Raw genomic sequence first — 6,000 nt, forward strand, 5'->3', positions numbered from 1 at the left:
CCGTTTGTTTTGGAGAGAATGAGACCTGTGCTCAAATTTCAGCTCCAAGTAAGAACCTCCTGAGCATCTGGATCAGAAATAACCTGAACACAGATAAAAACAATGAAGGATTTCTAACTGGGAGACGTGTCAGCTGGTTGCAAACTGCAGTCCACACTGATAGATGCCACTAAATCCCCCTAAATCTTGCACACTGTTCCTTTAATAAAGAGTGTGTTACTAATGTTCTGAAATTCTTACAATAAAAAATACTAGAGTGAAAAACATTAACCCATCACATCTCTCTAAATACCTCTCTATATTAAAAATTTACTGTCATATCTGCAGTTGTGTGCTTTTCCCAAGGGGGACTCCTCCTGCATACCGCAATCTTAAGTCAACCATCTGTCTTTCCATAAGCACGATACTACAATATATACTAAACCACAGCCACAACATTTGAAACTGACTTTACACTTAGGTCATATGGAATAACATTTGTGACTTTCCCTACGTTCTATCCTCCCACCCTCCCTCTCTACCCCTCTGTGTTTTTATGGGGTGACTGACTGCAGGAGAGAGAAGGAGGGCTTCCCCCTCTCCCTGACACCCCTGCTTTGAGAACATGTGGCCTGGGAATAATTGGGTTACAACTGCAGCAGTCCAACGAGTTGGCCTTGATTTGTAGAATGACTCCATTTACTTTTGTCTGACTGCCTGCTGCTTCCACAGCTGCAGCTTTTATCCTCCATTCAGGCTCAGGATTTTACTGTATAGGCCTGGCAGGCCGCCAGATGACAGAGTGGAACACAATCCGAGCATTAATATACTAACCCACATTCAGTGGGTGAGAAAAAAAATGTAGTCTGATCGCCTTTCTTATGGTAGGACACCCATTAGTGTAAGAATTTATGTCGAAGCAAGACCTTCATTTTTCAAAAAATGTTTTCTTTACCTAAAAGACAGTATGAGGAAATGTTTTCACGTTGGCAGCTGTTGGCCTTTGTCCAGAGAAGGCCATATCCTGTGTCTCAGTTCTATGATATAAACTAAACAGGACACTCATGTAGAAAGTGCAATACTTTGACAGGTAAGATGGCGCTGATGTATGGTAACACTCTGCAAGCTTGTGTGTATATTGTCAACTGTGTGTTGTGTATATGTGGGAGTGCTTGGAGCAAAAGGTTGTTTTTTTTTAAACTTCGACATGAAAATGCACTAGTGGCATTTAAATGCACATGACTGCTAAGTTCCTCAACCTTGTGAGAACAACACAAAGGAGTTGGTGGTGGATTTTAGGAGGCAGAGGACCTGTCTGATCCCAGTCAGCATCAAGGGGACTGAGGTGGACACTGTGGATGATTACATGATAGACAATAAGCTGACCAGGAAAAAAAAACAATGATGCTGTGTATAAGAAGGACAGAGCCACCTGTATTTTCTCAGGAGACTCAGATCTTTCAACGTCTGCAGAACTGTGTTGCAGATGTTTTATCACTTAGTGGTAGCCAGCATCATCTTCTACACTGTAGTGTGTAGGGGCAACAGAGTGAAAGCAGCTGATGCTAATAGACTCCATAAGCTCATCAGGAAAGCTGGTTCTGTCCTGGGAGTGGTACTGGAGTCTTTAGCAGAGGTGTCAGAGAGGAGGATGCTGAGAAAACTCCTCAGTATTCAGGACAACGCCTCTCACATCCTGTAAGCCACTGTGGTCATATCAGAGCACATTCAGCTGTAGACTGAGACCACTGAGGAGCACCATGGAATGCCACAGGACCTTCTTGGCTGAATCCAAAAGTCCACACTTCACCACACTTGCCGACTCACGTCGCATTTTTAGTAAGTCCGGGAGTTCTGAGTGCTGTCCAAATCCACAACTCAACAAGTCCACAAGGGGCCTGAAGCGGACTTTCAGCAGACTTCCAGAGAGTCCGCTTGGGGTGCAGACTTCAGCAGACCTTACTGATTTATCAACCCACAATTCACTGCAATACAGACGTGATGTTGTGGGGGGGTTTTTCAGCAGCCAAAAAAACAACAACTTATGAATGTGCACAATAGTTATTGATAGTTAGGTTTATTAAAATGCTACTTGAATTGCAAAGGCCAGAAATAATATTCAACCACATCATGATACAGGGATATGTATAAGTTTAGGCTGTAGGGACTGAAAATGCATTTTATTTTTGTGGCCTAACAGGCTATGCAGTGAGATAGGATAAAACTTGGCTGAAAAACAACAAAAGAAGGTTTCTAATGTCAGTAATGCCCAATTTATTAAGTTATAGTCCTGTCCTTATTTACAAACATTTCTGTTTTTGAACATGTGTAGGCTGTTAGAGATGTATTAATACATTTTTGTTTAGTCAAAGAAAAAGGCTACACATGGGATTTATATCTTGTTATCTGCAGGGACAGATGAGTAGGCACTACTTATCAACTTATATGACATATATGAATATGACAGCAGCGATAGTTGAAAGTTTCCACAGCAACGAGGAAAGCATTCTTGAGGGCTGTCTACCAGCTGCTTGCAGTCTCTCGCCTAGCAGACTACGTAGGCCTACAACTTTAGTCCGCAAGTCCAGAGGGTGGACATTTGGATTCAGCCCTTTTCTACCTGACTTCTATGATGTAGCCTACATTACTACTTTTCAAGATCTTGTGCAATTTTGTCTCATGTGCAATATTACTTATCAATATCATGGTCACTTGTCAATGTAGTGCAGTATCATTTCTCAATCATGGGCAATACTACTTCTCATTGTTAGCCTATATTTTAATCAATATAACATTGATTATCAGGTGGAGTCTGTTGTCCCATTATTTTTTATTTCATTTTTGAGTAACTCTTGTACTTATCTTACCCCTAGTGATACTCTATTAGGCACTGGTTTTGCTTTTACTCCTTGAAAACACTTCTTTTCCTGTATATTTGTATATTTTGCCAGATATTTAACACTTAGGCCTAACTGTTCTGAAATTTGCTCAAATAAATTCACTTTAAAAACACTTATGACAGGTGTATCCAACAGCGTTAATGGCCGTCAGTGAACAATTACAGGGATTTCTCCCTAATTAACAGAATTAATCACACCTGCTTTCCCTGCTGGGCCTAAACTATCCATCAACTCGACATGTAGGCTACATTTTTGTATACATTTCGCCATTTTTATAGGTTCGTTTTCAGTACAAGCATCAAACTCAAAACACGGTGGCCTATGACGAATTAGCTAACATTAGGTTAATGACATGGGCTAATTGGCTTAAGGGGAATTTGTAGACCTATAAGTGCACGTTCAAATTAAACTGTCATAACGGTTAGGCATATTAAAGCATTAGCATTAGCATTAGCATTAGCATTACTCCAAAAAAATTAGCATTACTGAAACATGTCTTACCGGCAGGTGGGAGGAGAGGAGGCAGGTTGGCATTTGCCAGGAGAGAATATGCCTTCAAGTAACTCCACAGTTCTCGTGTCTTCTTAGCTGACCACCTAAAAACCCTCACATACCTGGGTTTACTTCAAAGATGGACGCTGCTTTGAGCTGTGACCACTGTAACGGCAGGCCCTCAGGTGTGCGCGTGCCAGGGGCGGAGCTAATGAAACGGACCCATTCACAGTAGTCTGGGGCCGTTAGTGGCCGTTTTGGTAAGGAAACGGAACCAGGGCGAGTGAGACAGAGAGAGACAGGATCCGGAATTCGATGGATGTGCCTTTCCGTAAAAATAAAAGCACCAAGCTAATAAAAATGTGGTGAAACTTTTAATTTAAAGAATATAATTTACAAGAAAAGCCCCAAGCCATTAAGTTAATCGATTTTCTTACACCCCTCATCACCCCAAATCGATGGTACGCCAGAATTTAAAGTTTTACTATGGTGAACACTTTTAGTTTGGTGAATTTGGTGAATACCGCATCCGCTCCCTAGACCGGAACCAGAATCCAGACAAAATTCAGAGTGAATAAAAGAGCCTGGTGACACGAGGCTAATTCACAGAGGTGGCATCAAGATGCACACAGGAGAAGTTTCTAATAGTTTCTGGCAGGAATCTTTTAATTTTAACCCAAACCATGAGCTTTTTCTTCAGCCTTACCAAGAAAGGCAAACTTCTCCCAATAGCTGATTTTAACAGATGCTGATTTAATCACAAACAGTTGATATTGGCTTGAAAAATCCCCCAAACAAAACTAAAAGCATAAGGCTACATTATTGTGGCACATGATGAAAGCATTGGATAAAAATACCAAAATGTGTCAAACAAATCAATAAATATTTTTATTTCCAAATCTTCCAAATCAGACTTTTTTCTTTTAATTTTCTTAATTGAACACATACCCATCACTTAAACAAAATGTAGTCATAACAGTGTCCATTTAATTATATGCTGTATGCTTTAAAATTAATCTAAACTGATTAATTAAATTTGACAGCCATAATATATACTCACCGGCCACTTTATTAGGTACACCTTGCTAGTACTAGGTTGGACCCCTTTTGCCTTCAGAGCTGCCTTAATTCTTTGTGTCATAGATTCAACAAGGTGCTGGAAACATTCCTCAGAGATTTTGGTCCATATTAACATGATAGCATCACACAGTTGCTGCAGGTTTGTCGGCTGCACACCCATGATGAGAATCTCCCGTTCCACCACATCCCAAAGGTGCTCTATTGGATTGAGATCTGGTGACTGTGGAGGCCATTGGAGTACAGTGAACTCATTGTCATGTTCAAGAAACCAGTTTGAGATGATTTGAGCTTTGTGACATGGTGCGTTATCCTGCTGGAAGTAGCCATCAGAAGATGGGTACACTGTGGTCATAAAGGGATGGACACGGTCAGCAACAATACTCAGGTAGGCTGTGGTGTTTAAACCATGCTCAGTTGGTACTAAGGGGCCCAAAGTGTGCCAAGAAAATCTCCCCCACACCATTACACCACCACCAGCAGCCTGAACCGTTGATACAAGGCAGGATGGATCCATGCTTTCATGTTGTTTACACCAAATTCTGACCCTACCATCTGAATGTGGCAGCAGAAATCCAGACTCATCAGACCAGGCAACGTTTTTCCAATCTTCTATTGTCCAGTTTTGGTGAGCCTGTGTGAATTGTAGCCTCAGTTTCCTGTTGTTAGCTGACAGGAGTGGCACCTGGTGTGGTCTTCTGCTGCTGTAGCTCATCTGCTTCAAGGTTTCACGTGTTGTTGGTTCAGAGATGGTCTTCTGCATACCTTGGTTGTATCATCTTGAACCAGTCTGGCCATTCTCCTCTGACCTCTGGCATAAAAAAAGGCATTTTCACCCAGAGAACTGCTGCTCACTGGATATTTTCTCTTTTTCGGCCCATCCTTAACCCCAGGAGCAAGGGATTTTTGTGCCTTTTAATCTGAGTGCTTTTGTATGTTGCACTTGCATGGTTGATCTAAAATTTGGATGTTATTTGTCTGGAAAATGAGCCATTTTAGAGATGTTTAAATGGTTGCTGTGGGCAATCAGGAGACACTCAGTAGCACCGGTGAATATTGGGATTATGTCAGGTAATCTGTCCTCAACACAATCAAACACAAGTTACTGTTACTTATCAACCCTTCACTACCAAAAACCTTTAATCTGCTAATTATACTGCAATTATAATGACAATCACAATAATTACCATTATGCTGTAGTTTGTACAGAAAAGGCAAAGAATAGAAGGAAAACACTAAGTTTGAATAATGAGTGAAGAGTGAATAATTCTCACCCACTCATGTCACGCACATCCTTTGTTCAGACATGTCAAACAATATTTCTAGTTTGATGGTCCCAGAAAAATTAAATCTATTGTTCCAAACTCATAAAAATGCCTGTGTAGATGATGCTGGGTGAAATGGTCCTCGACAGCATATTTTCAGGCTGCTGCTGAAACAATAGTGGATGCACTGGTTGACCTTCCTTCAGGGCTATTACAGCAAAAGAGCTTACTTCCAGGGTCATCCTTGTTGTTTTGTAATCATGGCAACCTCTCAACAGTCCCTGACT

General features: G+C 41.1%; 1 protein-coding gene across 1 annotated transcript in view; it reads right to left on the minus strand.

Moving 5' to 3' along the window:
• Positions 1 to 3,610, minus strand: part of dnah3 (dynein axonemal heavy chain 3) — a 46,994-nt gene extending 43,384 nt beyond the window's left edge. Inside the window, exon 1 of the mRNA XM_050041106.1 lies at positions 3,381 to 3,610. The gene's annotated coding sequence lies outside the window, so the exon portion shown is untranslated. The remainder of the gene's footprint in view (positions 1 to 3,380) is intronic.
• Between the last annotated feature and the right edge of the window lie 2,390 nt (positions 3,611 to 6,000).

Source organism: Epinephelus moara, chromosome 3 (assembly GCF_006386435.1).
Source record: "Epinephelus moara isolate mb chromosome 3, YSFRI_EMoa_1.0, whole genome shotgun sequence".
Taxonomy (NCBI): domain Eukaryota; kingdom Metazoa; phylum Chordata; class Actinopteri; order Perciformes; family Serranidae; genus Epinephelus; species Epinephelus moara.